Genomic DNA, 18,128 nt, shown 5'->3' with positions numbered 1-18,128 from the left:
TCCTAGACCTATAGATCACATGACCACTGGATCAGGAGAAAATGCCATTAGTGCTTCCTATTACTATATACACAGTGCTTCTTCAGCGCTGTGTATATATTGATCGGGAAGGCAGATTCCGTAACAAACCATTCCTGCCTTCTCTATGGGGAGCTCAGCTGTGACTAACAACTGGCTCACGTGCAGCTGTCTTACTACTTAGAACGTCACTGCCGAGTAGTACGCAGATCGCTTGGATGTTTAAAGTCTATGGGCGGTCCACAAGTAGTTAAACTCTATAGACCATATTTATAATCACTCAGGTAAAGCAGACAGCTTGGGCTGGTATTCTCAGGCTGGGAAGGTCCATGGATATTTGGCCCTCCCCAACCTAAAAATACAGATGCATCTCACGCAATTAGAATATCATCAAAAAGTTAATTTATTTCAGTTCTTCAATACAAAAAGTGAAACTCATATATTATATAGAGTCATTACAAACGGAGTGATCTATTTCAAGTGTTTATTTCTGTTAATGTTGATGATTATAGCTTACAGGTAATGAAAATACAAAATTCATTATCTTAGTAAATTAAAATAAATAACAAAAACACCTGCAAAGGCATTTAAAAAGGTCCCTTAGTCTGTTTCAGTAGGCTCCACAATCATGGTGATGACTGCTGACTTCACAGATGTCCAGAAGGCAGTCATTGACACACTCCACAAGGTCCCAGATTTCCAATTTTCATTTGGAAAACAAGGTCCCAGAGTCTGGAAGAAGAGTGGAGGGGCACACAATCCAAGCTGTTTGAGGAATAGTGTGAAGTTTCCACAATCAGTGATGGTTTGGGGAGCCATGCTGGTGTAGGTCCACTGTGTTTTATCAAGACCAAAGTCAGCGCAGCTGTCTACCAGGAAATTTTAGAGCACTTCATGCTTCCCTCTGCCGACAAGCTTTTTGGAGATGAAAATTTCATTCTCCAGCAGGACTTGGCACCTGTCCACACTGCCAAAAGTACCAATACCTGGTTTAAAAACAACAGTATCACTGTGCTTGATTGGACAGCAAACTTTTTGCATTGAAGAACTGAAATAAATTCATTTTTTGATGATATTCTAATTTAGTGAGATGCACGTGTAGCAGCCCGCAGCTGCCCTAGAAAAGGCACATCCATTAGATGCACCAATTCTGGCACTTTCCCCGGCTCTTTCCGCTTACCCAGGTGCATTGGCAAGTGGGGTAATATTTGGGTGTGATATCAGCTGTGCAATATCCGCTGACATCAAGCCCAGAGGTTAATAATGGGGTGGCGTCTATCAGAGACCCCCATTACTAATCCGGTAATTGAATAGTAAAAAAAACGACAGACACACAGAAAAAATACTTTATTTGAATACAGACTCCCCCATACTCCATCATTTACACATTTATTAATTAAAAATTAATCCAGAGATGTCCGACAGTAATCCAATGGTGAAATGTTCCATGACGTCCATCAAATCCTATGGGGTCTCGTTATGAGAAAGTTCTCAGAACGAGACTTCATAGTTCACTCCCGGTCAGCGGCAGGCATGGAGCTTCTCACGCTCCTGCCTGCTGCTGACAGCAGGTAACCCTAATGAGCCTCGTTCTCAGAACGTTCTCACAAGACTTCATAAAGTTACTCGCGGTCAGCGGCAGACAGGAGCATAATAAAACTCCGTGCCTGCTGCTGACTGCCAGTGAACTATGAAGTCTTGTTCTGAGAGCTTTCTCATAACGAGCCTCCATCGGATTTGATGGATGTTGTGGGTCAGTTCACTTTTGGATTACCGTTGGACTTCTCTGGATTGACTTTTAATTAATTAATCGGTAAATGAGGCACTGTGGGGGAGTCTTTATTCAAATAAAGTACTTTTTCCTGTGCATCTGTGTTTTTCATGTGCACCTGTGTGGATGTGCCTTTTCTAGGCCGGCTCCGGGCTGCTATTTTTAGGTTGGGGAGGACCAAATATCCATGGACCTTCCCAAATTGAGAATACCAGCCCCAAACTGTCTGCTTTACCTTAGCTGGGTATCAAAAATAGGGGGGACATCACATAGTTTTTTTTTAATTATTTATTTAAATAACTTAAAAAACATTGTGGGGGCCTCTCTATTTTTGATAAGCAGCTAAAATAAACCAGACAGCCGAGGGCTGCAGCCTGCAGCTGTCTGTTTTATCTGTGCTTGTTATCAAAAATAGAGGGCACTCCACGTCTCTTTTTTATTATTTTTTTTACATACTGAGCTGGCCAATCACAGCCAAGCCAATACTTGACATGGCTGTGATGGAGCCGGAAGTGCCCACATGGAAAAGCTCATTGATTGGCTACGCTGCAACCTTTCAACAAGCTTTGTTCAGGCTGACGAACCCAAACAGCAACACGGACTTCTGTGAGAAGTCCGTGTTCTTGGTCCGTGCATGGACACTAGTTGTCCTGTAGGACCCCGAACTTTACCGTTTGGGTTCGCCCACCTCTAATCAAAACCACAGCATTTCAGGAAAATTGGGAGAAAAAATATATTATAACCACAATATTTGAATACACCCTGACAAGTAAGACATTTTAGATTTTTATTTTATAAAAGAGGCACTGCGAGACATAGTTTGGGTGAGGCTTTTTCTACACTGCTGGGTGACAATTGCTCCATGTCTAAATACATAATTTTGTCAGAATCATAAAAATAGTAACATAGTAATGTTGAAAAATCAAAAAAAGCTTGTAAAGTAAGACGTCACACAAGTTATTTCTTTGTAGCCTGGATCAATTCAATGATTGTAGGGTTGATTGGACCTTCTCCAGTGACGTCTTCCACTGTCAGCAGGCAATGTCCAGCCAGGAATACGAATGTGACTGGGACCCGTGATCCAGCCCAGTCCGACAGGTAGGGTGTGTGATGTCTAGTAGCAGTAATTAGATTCCTGCTCGTGCCAATGAGGCACAACTAGTGATGAGCGAACGTGCTTGCCACTACTCTGTACTCGCCCGAGCATCACTATGATTGATAAGCTCGGCTCGTATTTCTGGATTGCTCGGGCGGGAGCTTGGGTCCCCGCCCTGCATGTTGGGGAGCCAATGAACACACCTAATGCCGTAGCCATATTGGTTGTGGCATTACAGTGATTGGCTGGCCGCATAGCGTCATCGGGTCTATTTAAGTAGTAGGGAGAGCTCCTGCTGAATCAGGGTTATAGTTAGTAAAAGTATTCCAGAGAATATCTATGTATCCATCTGAACTAACAGTTCTTCTGAGGACTAATCCAGCTGCATATATTCAGTGGTGATAGCAGGAGTTAGGCAGGCAGGCAGGGTTTGTGGCAGACTGCAGTGCATACAGCACAAGAGGGTCCATTGCACGTTCTGACTTATCCTGCTGTTACAGATATTTGTAGACATAGCCCCAAGTATCAGGGGCCAGGGCTAATTTTTTTTTATCTTAATCCTGATTATTTGCTTAAAAAGCAATCCAGAGCATACTATTTTTCTACTCCATTTTCTTGTTAGCACTGCAGAATATAGCCAGATCTTTTCCATATTACAGCGATAAAAATCCAGAAATTTGTAGTGAGCGTTCAAAATATTGGCCTCCATTTACAGTTTCTTGCAGTGTGTCAGTGAAGCTATTCACACGTTGTCCCTGTGAGGAATAGTAACCTACAGGCCCGCTATATAAAATCGTGGTTGTCCATCAGACTTACAGGCAATACAGAGATCACCAGTGACATTATACACAGGAGCTCTGTATATAGTGTAAGTGTACAGGTAATGCAGTGATCATCGATGACATTATTTACAGGAGCTCTGTATATAGTGTATAATGTACAGGTAATACAGTGATCATTAGTGACATTATACACAGGAGCCCTGTATATAGTATATATTGTACAGGTAATACAGTGTCTCACCAGTGAAATTATTCTCAGGAGCTCTCTATATAGTATATAGTGTACAAGTAATACAGGGATCACCAGTGCCATTATACACAGAAGCTCTGTATATAGTATATAGTGTACAGGTAATACAGGGATCATCTGTGCCATTATACACAGGAGCTCTGTACATAGCATATAGTGTATAGTGTAAGTGTACAGGTAATACACTGACTCACCAGTGACATCTCTAGTTGAAGTCCTTCTTGTGTGCTTTTCTTCTTCATCCAGCGCAGACCGCCATCACTTCTTCCAGTCAGGATTCGTCTCTGAATAAAATGAGCACTGCTTCCACAGCACATTCCCCACTTTTTCCCCAACTTCTACACTATGCAGCTGAATACAGACCTGCACACACCATCAATATATAATTAGTTATTCTGCAACCCACCATTCCAAATTTAAATTGTAATCCATCACTGGACCCTTACTAACTATAAATAGCTGCTTTCCCCACCCAATTAATCTAAAAATTAATTAGCACTTGTACTCTTTCCCCCAATTCAATACCAGTCACACTCCTGCATCCTCAACGCCCCCCCAACTCTGTACCTCCCGCTCCTCCAATTCATTATATTTACATGTCCTTCTCCACCCCAATTCATGATGTCATGTCCTCTTTCTCTTCCACTCCCCATCTTTATTCATTATCAACTGCTCTCTCCCAACCTCAACACAGCATCATTTGCACTCAATACATCATTTTGTCTCCCCCACACTCAATTTATCATTATTTGCTGCCCCCATCCACAATTCATCATTTGCTCTCTCCCACTCTCAATTCATCATCATTTACTTTCCCCACCCTCAAGTCATCATCATTTTTTCTCCCCAACCCCTACCTTCAATTTATCATTTGCTCTCACCACTCCCCACCTTCAATTTATTATTTGCTCTCCCCACCCCCCACCTTCAATTCATCATTTTCTGTCACCCTGTCCTCGACCCTCAATTCATAATTTGCTCTCCCCCACCCTCAATTCATCATTTACTCCCCCCACCCTCAAGTCATCATCATTTGCTCTCCCCACCCCCATTCATCATTTGCTCTCCCACCCCCACCTTCAATTCATCATTTGCTCTACCCACCCCCACCTTCAATTCATCATTTGCTCTCCCCACCCCAACCTTCAATTCATAATTTGCTCTCCGCACCCCCCACCTTCAACTCATCATCAATTCATCATTTGCTCTCCTCACCCCCAATTTATCATTATTTGCAATCTCCCACCTCAATGTATCATCATTCATGGGGTCCGGGCCCCCCAACTCACCCGGCCCATACACCAGTAAGGGCAGTAATGCCCTGATGGTTGCCCTGTGTGCACTGCTTGTGCCAGACATTACCACTGGTGGCAATTTAAACAGTAAATATAGTATACTTTTATTTTTTACATTTAGTCACTTGCCAGTGTATTATAAGATCGGAAAAACTAATTTAAAACAAATAGTCTTGTTCCACTGTATTGACTTCTAGGTGGTTTCTGACTGTCTTGGTATGACCACCCAGAGCACAACACATTTCAGTATATACAGTTATGTCGCTTTTGCAATCCACTTCCTCTTTACACAGGAAAACCTTTAAACATTTTTTTATAATTTCCACACAAAGAAGATCTTGTAGCAGTGAATGAAGCAGCAGTTTGCTGGATTTAACTCATTTCTCAAGATTTAAAGGTAAGATGACTTCTTCTATATCAGATTTATTGGGTTTTAAAAGATCTGCAGCACTGACATATTTTGAACCCTACTGATAAACTTTCTAGGTTGGTCTTACTCTTTATATTATGGTTCAGAGGCATTTTATAAATGAAAACATATTCATATTTCATGCTGATGCAGGGATCATGAAACTGTTATACATATTTCTGTTAGATTAGTAATATTAATTTGTAATTATGTAGAACGTGTTCTCAGTCTGTGGTACATACAAGCCAGGGTGCACTTGCAATGTTTCTAAGGGAACTTGATCTGTGCTCATGTCATGATTTTGATAGGTAGCATGTGTGATCATCTTGTGCAGTGTTTCCCAAACTCCAGTCCTCAAGGCCCGACAACAGATCATGACTTGGGAGAAAAACTAAGGTGGACAACACCTGGTAGAAGATAGCCCTGGTGAAGCACTGAGCTGTGAATCAGTTACCAGAACACTTTCTCCATTGTGTGCATTAAGCATCAGATTGTAATAGTGGGTAAAAAAAGGGATTGTGCAATTGTGTAAAATAAGCCACTCTTGTGGGTTGTCAGCATGCTTGTGGTCTGATGAGTTTACTAGTGGGTCTACCCAACGTTATCATGTTAGTCAAACCTTACAATGTTTGCTGTAGGCAATGTCATAAAAGCCCAACATAAAAACTCCCAACTTCTTCAAAGGGGTGGTCTCAATGTCTTAAATGTTTAAAATTGCAAAGTGCTTGTAAAAACAAGCAACTTTCCTTTTTACTTCTTATTAAAAATCCTATACATTCTCAAGAACTGAGGAGTTTTTAATTATTTAGTTTATTGCTTGTTGACTAGGTTATCGTCCAATTCTGTAATGTATTAGAAGGGGCTGGTGAATATTAGAAGTGGCTATAGAGTTTCCAGGTGATGCTCAGGAGCTGGCTAGATCACTGGATCCAGATAGGTTAGGTGCCCCTGCACTCCTCCGATGCTGCAGAACCAAAACTGTTTCTGCTTGCAGCATGGAAGAGTGCACAATTTGGACAAAGGAGTGCAGCCATGCCTCAGGTCGGAACTGACAATTAGCAGAAGCACATCCATCCCCACCAAGCTGGAAGATGGGAGGCACAGGGGCAGCTCATGCCTGAAGGTAAAAGATCCGAATAATCTCTAACTAGATTTTCATTGCTCTTTAGCACCAAACATTGTGCTGTAAAACACAATCATCATCATCTAGCTTCTCCATATTAACATTGAAATATACCTCCACCCAGAAAAAAAGAGACTTGACAGTAGTGTTGAGCCACCCCCGTAGTGTTCGGGTTCAATTCGGTTCGTCGAACACCTTAGAACACCGTCAAACACTGTTAAAACCAATGGCAGGCAAACAAAAACACATAGAAACACATAGAAAACACCTTTAAATGTGTCCAAAAGCTGACAAACTGCTCAGAAGACACTCTCTTTAAAAAAGCCGGCCGGCAAATTCAGCAGCGGCATACACCGGTACCCGACAATTTAGACAAGAAGAAATAGAGCATCACACATAGATTAGATAGATAGAAACATGTCAGTCACACATATAAGAAGCACAGTGACAGTGTTGGTTACTGCACTTGTCATTTAGTGTAAAGGATTTATTAAAAAAAATATTAGTGTTTTCATGCACCGTCTCTTTAAAAAAGCCGGCTGGCAATTCAGCATCTGTACCCGACAATTTATAACAGAAAGATAGAGCTTCACACATAGATTAGATAGATAGAAACATGTCAGTCACATATATAATAAGTACAGTGACAGTGTTGCTTACTGTACTTGTCATTTAGTGTAAAGGATTCAATTAAAAAAATAATAGTGTTTTCATGCACCGTCTCTTTAAAAAAGCCGGCCGGCAATTCAGCATCTGTACCCGACAATTTAGAACAGAAAGATAGAGCATCACACATAGATTAGACAGATAGAAACATGTCAGTCAGATATATAATAAGTACAGTGATAGTGTTGGTTACTGTACTTGTCATTTAGTGTTAAAATAAAGGATTTATTAAAAAAAAAATTAGCGTGGGGTTCCCCGTAATTTTAGTCTCTAGCGGAGGTTAAGCAGACGGCAGGGGCAGATGTTTGAAGCCTGGGAAGGGGGTAATACCCACGGAGCTTCCCAGGCTACTAATATCAGCCCCCAGCTGAATACCTAGCCTTTACTAGCTATTAAAATGGGGGACCCCCCCCAAAAAATGACGTGGGGTCCCCCCTATTTTAATAGCTAGCAAAGGCTAGGCAGACAGCTGGGGGCTGATATTAATAGCTCAGGAAGGGTGCCATGAATATTGGCCCCCTCCCAGGCTAGAAACACCAGCCGTCAGCCGCCCCAGAAATGGCACATCCATAGGATGCGCCAATTCTGGCACTTAACCTCGCTCTTCCCACTGCCCTGTAGCGGTGGCAGTGGGGTAATAGGGCTGGGGTTGATGTCAGCTTATAATGCCAGCTGACATCAAGCCCAGGTTAGTAATGGAAAGGCGTCTATAAGACACCCCCATTACTAACCCCATAGTGAAAGTTAAAAAAAACACAAACACCCAGAATAAAGTCCTTTAATTGAAATAAACACACAATTCTTTATTGTTCTAAATTAAACCATACTTACCGTCACGCCCATTCCAGCTGAAGCCAACGATCTCCTGCAATAAAAATAAAATAGTAAACCAACATCATCCTTACCTTTCGATGGTTCCCAGGACAGCTCCAGCTCTGCTACATCGAGATGACAGGCTGGACCGCAGCAGAACGCTGCCATCCAGCCTGTCAACCCGCAGACACTGAGAAGAGCAGGCTTGCTTGCGCTCCTCAGTGTCTCGCTGTGACTGCATCCAGATGAGCCGAGGTCATGTCCAATGAACTCGGCTCACCTCATGCACGTCACTGACAGCGTGGGAAAATTCTCCTGCACTCAGCGCTTCAGCGTGGGAGAATTCTCACGCTGAAGCGCTGAGTGCAGGAGAATTTTCCCACGCTGTCAGTGACGTGCATGAGGTGAGCTGAGATCATTGGACATGAACTCACCTCATGCACGTCACTGACAGCGTAGGAAAATTCTCACGCTGAAGCGCTGAGTGCAGGAGAATTCTCCCACGCTGTCAGTGACGTGCATGAGGTGAGCTCATTCCAATGATCTCAGCTCACCTCATGCACGTCACCTACAGCGTGGGAGAATTCTCACGCTGAAGCGCTGAGTGCAGGAGAATTTTCCCACGCTGTCAGTGACGTGCATGAGGTGAGCTGAGTGCATTGGACATGAGCTCACCTCATGCACGTCACTGACAGCGTGGGAGAATTCTCCTGCACTCAGCGCTTCAGCGTGAGAATTTTCCCACGCTGTCAGTGACGTGCATGAGGTGAGCCGAGTTCATTGGACATGACCTCGGCTCATCTGGATGCCGTCACAGCGAGACACTGTGGAGCGCAAGCAAGCCTGCTCTTCTCAACGTCTGCGGGATGAGAGGCTGGATGGCAGCGTTCTGCTGCGGTCCAGCCAGTCATCTCGATGTAGCAGAGCTGAAGCTGTCATGGGAACCATGGAAAGGTAAGGATGATGTTGGTTTATTATTTTTCTTTTATTGCAGGAGATCGTTGGCTTCAGCTGGAATGGGCGTGATGGTAAGTATGGTTTAATTTAGAACAATAAAGAATTGTGTGTTTATTTCAATTAAAGGACTTTATTCTGGGTGTTGCGTTTTTTTTAAATACTTTACTAGAAATTCATGGCGGTCATGTCTAATACTGGCGTGACCCCATGAATTTTGGGCTTAGGGCCAGCTGATAATACCAAGCTGGCCCTAACCCCTTTATTACCCAGTGAGCCACCGCACCAGGGCCCTGGATGAGTTGGGTACAGCGCCAGAACATGGCGCTTCTATGAACGCGCCATTTTCCGGGATGGCTGCGGACTGCAATTTGCAGCGGGGGGGGGGGGGGGCAGAAAGCTTGGGCCTCCCTGCGCTGCAGATTCCAGCCCCCAGCTGCCTAGTTGTACCTGGCTGGACACAAAAATAGGGCGAAGCCCCACGTATTTTTTTTTTAATTATTTCATGAAATAATTAAGAAAAAAAGGCCTTCCCTATATTGTTGTGTCCGGCCAGGTACAAATAGGCTGCTGGTGGTTGGGGGCAGCCCGTTCCTGCCTGCTGTACCTGGCTGGACACAAATATAGTGCGAAGCCCCACTTCAATTTTTTTTAATTATTTCAGGAAATTCATGAAATAATTAAGAAAAAAAGGCCTTCCCTATATTGTTGTGTCCAGCCAGGTACAAATAGGCAGCTGGTGGTTGGGGGCAGCCCGTTCCTGCCTGCTGTACCTGGCTGGACACAAATATAGTGCGAAGCCCCACTTCAATTTTTTTAAATTATTTCAGGAAATTCATGAAATAATTTAAAAAAAATTGACGTGGGGCTTCGCACTATATTTGTGTTCAGTCAGGTGCAGCAGGCAGGAACAGGCTGCCCCCAACCACCAGCTGCCTATTTGTACCTGGCCGGAAACAACAATATAGGGAAGCCCTTTTTTTTTTAAATTATTTCATGAAATAATTAAAAAAAAATTGACGTGGGGCTTCGCACTATATTTGTGTCCAGCCAGGTACAGCAGGCAGGAACGGGCTGCCCCCAACCAACAGCTGCCTATTTGTACCTGGCCGGACACAACAATATAGGGAAGCCCTTTTTTTCTTAATTATTTCATGAAATAATTTAAAGAAAATTGACGTGGGGCTTCGCCCTGTTTTTGTGTCCAGCCAGGTACAACTAGGCAGCTGGGGGCTGGAATCCGCAACGCAGGGAGGCCCAAGCTTTCTGGGCCAACCCCGCTGCAAATTGCAGTCCGCAGCCACCCCGGAAAATGGCGCGTTCATAGAAGCGCCATGTTCTGGCGCTGTACCCAACTCACCCAGGGCCCTGATGCGGTGGCTCACTGGGTAATAAAGGGGTTAGGGCCAGCTTGGCATTATCAGCTGGCCCTAAGCCCGAAATTCATGGGGTCACGCCAATATTAGACATGACCACCATGAATTTCTAGTAAAGTATTTAAAAAAAACACAACACCCAGAAAAAAGTCCTTTAATTGAAATAAACACACAATTCTTTATTGTTCTAAATTAAACCATAATTACCGTCACGCCCATTCCAGCTGAAGCCAACGATCTCCTGAAATAAAAGAAAAATAATAAAGCAACATCATCCTTACCTTTCCATGGTTCCCATGACAGCTTCAGCTCTGCTACATCGAGATGACAGGCAGGACCGCAGCAGAACGCTGCCATCCCGCCTGTCATCCCGCAGACACTGAGAAGCGCAGGCTTGCTTGCGCTCCACAGTGTCTCTCTGTGAGGGCATCCAGATGAGCCGAGTTGATGTCCAATGAACTCGGCTCACCTCATGCACGTCACTGACAGCGTGGGAAAATTCTCCTGCACTCAGCGCTTCAGCGTGGGAGAATTCTCACGCTGTAGCGCTGAGTGCAGGAGAATTTTCCCACGCTGTCAGTGACGTGCATGAGGTGAGCTGAGTTCATTGGACATGAGCTCACCTCATGCACGTCACTGACAGCGTGGGAGAATTCTCCTGCGCTCAGCGCTTCAGCGTGAGAATTTTCCCACGCTGTCAGTGACGTGCATGAGGTGAGCCGAGTTCATTGGACATGAACTTGGTTCATCTGGATGCTGTCACAGAGAGACGCTGAGGAGCGCAAGCAAGCCTGCGCTTCTCAGTGTCTGCGGGATGACAGGCTGGATGGCAGCTTTCTGCTGCGGTCCAGCCTGTCATCTCGATGTAGCAGAGCTGAAGCTGTCGTGGGAACCATGGAAAGGTAAGGATTATGTTGCTTTATTATTTTTCTTTTATTGCAGGGGATCGTTGGCTTCAGCTGGAATGGGCGTGATTGTAAGTATGGTTTAATTTAGAACAATAAAGAATTGTGTCTTTATTTCAATTAAAGGACTTTATTCTGGGTGTTTATGTTTTTTTTTTAACTTTGACTATGGGGTTAATAATGGAGGTGTCTTATAGACGCCTCTCCATTACTAACCTGGGCTTGATGTCAGCTGGCATTATAAGCTGACATCAACCCCAGCCCTATTACCCCACTGCCACCGCTACAGGGCAGTGGGAAGAGCGAGGCTAAGTGCCAGAATTGGCGCATCCTATGGATGTGCCATTTCTGGGGCGGCTGACGGCTGGTGTTTCTAGCCTGGGAGGGGGCCAATATTCATGGCACCCTTCCTGGGCTATTAATATCAGCCCCCAGCTGTCTGCCTAGCCTTTGCTAGCTATTAAAATAGGGGGAACCCCACGTCAATTTTTTGGGGGGTCCCCCATTTTAATAGCTAGTAAAGGCTAGGCATTCAGCTGGGGGCTGATATTAGTAGCCTGGGAAGCTCCGTGGGTATTACCCCTTCCCAGGCTTCAAACATCTGCCCCAGCTGTCTGCTTAACCTCCGCTAGAGCCTAAAATTATGGCGAACCCCACGCCAATTTTTTTTTAAATAAATCCTTTATTTTAACACTAAATGACAAGTACAGTAATCAACACTGTCACTGTACTTCATATATATGTGACTGACATGTTTCTATCTATCTAATCTATGTGTGATGCTCTATTCCTTCCATTCTAAATTGTCGGGTACCGCTGCTGAATTGCCGGCCGGCTTTTTTAAAGAGACGGTGCATGAAAACACTAATATTTTTTTAAATAAATCCTTTACACTAAATGGCAAGTACAGTAATCAACACTGTCACTGTACTTCTTATATATGTGACTGACATGTTTCTATCTATCTAATCTATGTGTGATTCTCTATTCCTTCTATTCTAAATTGTCGGGTACCGTTGCTGAATTGCCAGCCGGCTTTTTTAAAGAGACGGTGCATGAAAACACTAAGATTTTTTTTAATAAATCCTTTACACTAAATGACAAGTACAGTAATCAACACTGTCACTGTACTTCTTATATATGTGACTGACATGTTTCTATCTATCTAATCTATGTGTGAAGCTCTATTCTTTCGGTTCTAAATTGTCAGGTACCGGTGTACGCCGCTGCTGAATTGCCGGCTTTTCATGTTTCACTGTGAGCACAGTTCCCATCGATTTGGGCAATCACTCTAATGCCACAACCACCATGGCTGTGGCATTACAGTGAGTGGCAGACAATCCCTGCATGATTGGTGCTCTAAATAGCGCCAGACATGCAGGACACGCTTTTGGTGCACGAACAGTTATCGAACATAACCTCGAACAGCCGAATTTTTTGCAAATCGTTCGGGTTCGTCGAACAACTCGAACACCGCCCAAAACAGCTCGAATTTGAGATTGGCGAACAGTTCTAGTCGAACACCGCTCATCTCTACTTGACAGCTCGCCACTACCAATTAAACAGACACCGAATGGCATATCTGTTTGGTGGGCTACAGAGCTCGCTTCAAGCCCAGGAGCTTCTATTTACGCCTCTAACTGTGTGAGTCTTTCTCTATTTCCCACCAGCCATTTTAACTCTGATGGGGCTAATTTCTCTATTACACATTAATTTGGATAGCCTGCATTAGCGTCCAAGATTGGCTGCCTATGGAAATGCCAACAGGTATCCGTTACTCATCCTGACAAAAAAAATAGATATATTTGAGACTGTTCTTACTAATATATTGGCAAGGAAAATCTTAAACTAATTCTCCTGATAAAGCAATGCTACAATAATTCATGAGAAAATACCCTTGTGTGTAAAAGTAGAGTCATACTATTATGATGTCACGACAAGTGTTGGCAGCAGCCGAGGGTCACAATCTTCCTGGTTCCAGGTGGATGCCAGGCTGTGGGTGGGGTTACCCCCCCGCGTCACGCCTGGCATCCACCACACGCTCTGCCTCTCCCCATTCATTGGGAAAGCGCGCGGTGGATGCCGGGAGTAGCGTGGGGGTAACCCCACCCACAACCCAGCAGCCACTGTGGGGACCCCAGCGCTGAGTCATGCCTCGCTTGTCGTGACATCAGTGCTGGGGTCACGTGATGCCTGTGAGCGGCCAGTGATAGCGCCGCTCACAGGCATTATCAACAGCAGAAGGTATTTACAAAAGGTCTTAGGGACCTGGGGGGGATATATGGGGGGGTAATCTAAAGTAACGCACAACCCCTTTAATATTGTAATAAAAATATTTGCTTAAAAATATACAAAATTACGGTTTATCAAATAAAAAGTGGTTTAACCTGGAAAAATAAATGCACCCTCCTCCTTAAAAACATACATTTGATATTGTTTGTAATACCAAAAAACTATTGCTATAAAGCTATGCCATTATTATTTACCCCAGAACAAAAAAAATAATTCCAAACAGCAATGCAAAATTGCTGTTTTTGGCCAACTCATCTTCCAAAAAAGTGGCATAAAAAGTGATCAAAAACAGATAAGAATCCAAAAGTGGTTCCAATTAAAACTACAACAGCCCTCTGTAAACAGAAATATGAATTAAAATATTAAAAGAAAGTAATTTTCTTGTACAAAAGTAGTAAAACAAAAATTATATACACTAAATTGGATGTCACTACTATGTAATCAAATAGGCCCATACTACAAAAAAGTCATTATTTTCACAGCACAGTAAACATCATAAAAAATACAAACAATACCAGAATGACTATGTTCATCTCTTCTGCCCAATAAATGAAATAAAAAAATGATCAACAATTGTTATGTATTCAGAATTGGCACCAGTAAAAACCATAGCTTGTCCCATAGAAATCAAGCCCCCACACAGGTCTATCTATGTGTGAAAAAATTATGGATCTGAGGATATGGAGATAAAAAAAAAGAATGGTGAGACATGTCCATGCAGCTCCATTTATGGCTTTGGCTATACACAGGGGAGAGTAAAGATGCCCTTGGAATTTTTTCCTGTTTTCCAATACATTTTGTGGTAAAATGCATGGTGTCATTCAAAAGCCCTCACAAGTAGTGATGAGCGAGCATTAAAATGCTCTGGTGCTCGAAGCTCGGGTCGAGCACAATGGAATACTCGGGTGCTCGACCCGAGCAACGAGCCCAATGTAAGTCTATGGGAAACTCGAGCATTTTTCTGGTGGTCCCCCCTGGCGGTATGCAGAAGGTCAAAAATTGCCCAAATCGATGGCAACGGTGCTCAATTAAACATCAGGAAGGCAGAATATATAGGCAGACAAGCAGGCAGGGTATATAGGAGGGTGCATGAAAAACATAGCAGGGCACTTGGAACACACTAGTGCCCTCCGATTTTCATGCACCCGTCTCTTTAAAAAAGCTGGCCGGCAATTCATCAGCGGCATACACCGGTACCCGACAATTTAGAACAGAAAGAATAGAGCAACACACAGAGATTAGATAGAGAGAAACATGTCAGTCACATATTTAATAAGTACAGAGACAGTGTTGATTACTGTACTTGTCATTTAGTGTTAAAATAAAGGATTTATTTAAAAAAAATAATAGTGTTTTTGTCTCTTTAAAAAAGCCGGCCGACAATTCATCAGCAGCATACACCGGTACCTGACAATTTAGAACAGAAAGAATAGAGCATCACACATAGATTAGATAGATAGAAACATCTCAGTCACATATTTAATAAGTACAGTGATAGTGTTGATTACTGTACTCGTCATTTAGTGTTAAAATAAAGGATTTATTTAAAAAAAAATTGGCTTAGGGTTCCCCGTAATTTTAGTCTCTAGCGGAGGTTAAGCAGATGGCTGGGGCTGATGTTTGAAGCCTGGGAAGGGGGTAATACCCACAGAGCTTCCCAGGCTACTAATATCAGCCCCCAGCTGAATACCTAGCCTTTACTAGCTATTAAAATGGGGGACCCAAAAGAAAAATGACTTGGGGTCCACCCTATTTTAATAGCTAGCAAAGGTTAGGCAGACAGCTGGGGGCTGATATTAATAGCCCAGGAAGGGTGCCATAAATATTGGCCCCCTTCCAGGCTGGAAACACCAGCCGTCAGCCGCCCCAGAAATGGCGCATCCATAGGATGCGCCAATTCTGGCACTTAGCCTCGCTCTTCCCACTGCCCTGTAGCGGTGGCAGTGGGGTAATAGGGCTGGGGTTGATGTCAGCTTATAATGCCAGCTGACATCAAGCCCAGGTTAGTAATGGAGAGGCGTCTATAAGACACCCCCATTACTAACCCCATAGTCAAAGTTAAAAAAAACACAAACACCCAGAATAAAGTCCTTTAATTGAAATAAACACACAATTCTTTAATGTTCTAAATTAAACCATACTTACCGTCATGCCCATTCCAGCTGAAGCCAACGATCTCCTGCAATAAAATAAAATAATAAACCAACCTCATCCTTACCTTTCCATGGTTCCCAGGACGGCTCCAGTTCTGCTACATTCACATTGCAGGCTGGATAGCAGCAGAAAGCTGCCATCCAGCTTGCCATGCCGCAGACACTGAGAATTGCAGGCATGCTTGCGCTCCTCAGTGTCTGGCTGTGACGGCATCCAGATGAGCCGAGTTCATGTCCAATGAACTCAGCTCACCTCATGCACGCCATTGACAGCGTGGGAGAATTCTCCTGCGCATGCGGTGAGCGTGAGAGAATTCTCCTGTGCCATTTTAATAGCTGGTAAAGGCTAGGTATTCAGCTGGGGGCTGATATTAGTAGCCTGGGAAGCTCCGTGGGTATTACCCCCTTCCCAGGCTTCAAACATCTGCCCCAGCCATCTGCTTAAGCTCTGCTAGAGACTAAAATTACGGGGAACCCTACTCCAATTTTTTTTTTAAATAAATCCTTTATTTTAACACTAAATGACAAGTACAGTAACCAACACTGTCACTCTACTTATTATATATGTGACTGACATGTTTCTATCTGTCTAATCTATGTGTGATGCTCTATTCTTTCTGTTCTAAATTGTCGGGTACCGATGTATGCCGCTGATGAATTGCCGGCTTTTCATGTTTCACTGTGAGCACTGTTCCCATCGATTTGGCCAATCACTGTAATGCCACAACCACCATGGCTGTGACATTACAGTGAGTGGCAGACAATCCCTGCATGATTGGTGCTCTAAATAGCGCCAAACATGCAGGACGGGGACCCGAGCTCCCACCCGAGCATCTCGAAAGTACTGAGATGCTCGGGGAAGTACCGAGCAGTGGCGAGCATGCTCGCTCATCACTACTCACAAGTCTATGTGGACAATAAAATAAAAAAAGTTATGACTGTGAGAAGAAGAGAAGGAAAAAATGAAAATGCAAAAATGGAAATTGGCCACTTCAACTTAAAAGATAAGCCAGTTGATCTCATTGTGACCCCAAAGTGCTGCTTCATCAGGGAGAAATTGCATTTTGAGTTCAGCAAGTGCATTAGGGCGAGATGATGCACTTACAAGCTCCTTTGCCTCCCCTGGATTCACAAACAAGTAGCACACTCCCCTGACAAATTGACAAGTCAGTAGCCAGTGTACCAGCCTAAATGTCCTGTCAATCAGACAGGGGAGAGTGTTGCTAGTTCAGGAATACATTAGATGCTTAGGAGCTGTAACTGTATCTTCATGTCCTAATGCACTTCCAGACTGAACGGTAAAAATTGATATTTCACTGCTAAAAAAGCACTCTGGGGGTCATTAATAGATAAGCCTGTCAAATGATTTGTTGTGGGATATGCACTTAAAAGGTGAAAGGGGCACAGGGCCGGTTTGCTGTGGGCCAGAGCTAAGTTCTCTCTGCCCTGAAACCCCTCTTCTGAACAGTAATTTGAGTGGAGTGTGTTGTGTAGTGGAGTTCGTTCTTTACTCACTTGTTGTATGGGAGTCCTTGTTACCTCCCCGTCCATGGGACTGGTTCCGATTATAGAAAAGACAGGAGACCTTGGGTCCGGGTTAACAGGTTTGGCTTTACTGTGCAATTCGGTTACACATGGCTGCAGCATATAGATTAAGGTAGAGTCTCTTTTAAGTGATGTTCCCTTTGTTCTGTGTCCCATCAATCCTCACCTTCGTTCTGCCTGACCTGTTCCTAGCCCAACTGCTTCTGCTGACCCTAGGGACTAACAGCTTCCCTGAGGACCACCATCCTTCCCTTCGTCTTCATCTTTCTCACAATGGTGACAGAGATACGACACTTAATACCTCTTCTGGGCCTCAGGCCCAAGACTGTCCCGGCGTCTAGACGGAACTTCGGATGTGCCCTCATGCTGTTAGGAGACTTGCACTAATAGAACTCCTTCAACTCTGCTCCATCCATTTCTCAGAACCTGTTAGCACTGTAATATCTAACCTTGCTTTCAACTCTATTCTCTTTCACTGACTAGACTACACTCGACCTAGAACTTGAATTGACTAACCCGGAAAAACCTTTTTAATAAAAACTTGGGTAACCCTTCCCAAACTGTGGGCTAATCCCAACACTGTTAACTAACTACAGCCCTGTGTAATACAAACTATATTCCTATACCAAGTATGGTTCCTCTAGTGGACAGACCTCCCGCATTCCCAGAGACGGCCTTAA

The 18,128-nt window shown here is 43.8% G+C and overlaps 1 protein-coding gene across 1 annotated transcript in view; it reads left to right on the top strand.

The window, feature by feature from the left end:
- Positions 1 to 5,508: 5,508 nt before the first annotated feature.
- CD53 (CD53 molecule) overlaps positions 5,509 to 18,128 on the top strand; it is a 75,696-nt gene continuing 63,076 nt past the window's right edge. Inside the window, exon 1 of the mRNA XM_073667206.1 lies at positions 5,509 to 5,609. The gene's annotated coding sequence lies outside the window, so the exon portion shown is untranslated. The remainder of the gene's footprint in view (positions 5,610 to 18,128) is intronic.

Source organism: Phyllobates terribilis, unplaced genomic scaffold, assembly GCF_046119375.1.
Source record: "Phyllobates terribilis strain yellow unplaced genomic scaffold, ASM4611937v1 Scaffold_2__4_contigs__length_985480577, whole genome shotgun sequence".
Lineage (NCBI taxonomy): Eukaryota > Metazoa > Chordata > Amphibia > Anura > Dendrobatidae > Phyllobates > Phyllobates terribilis.
This window is presented reverse-complemented; position numbering and strand designations above follow the sequence as displayed.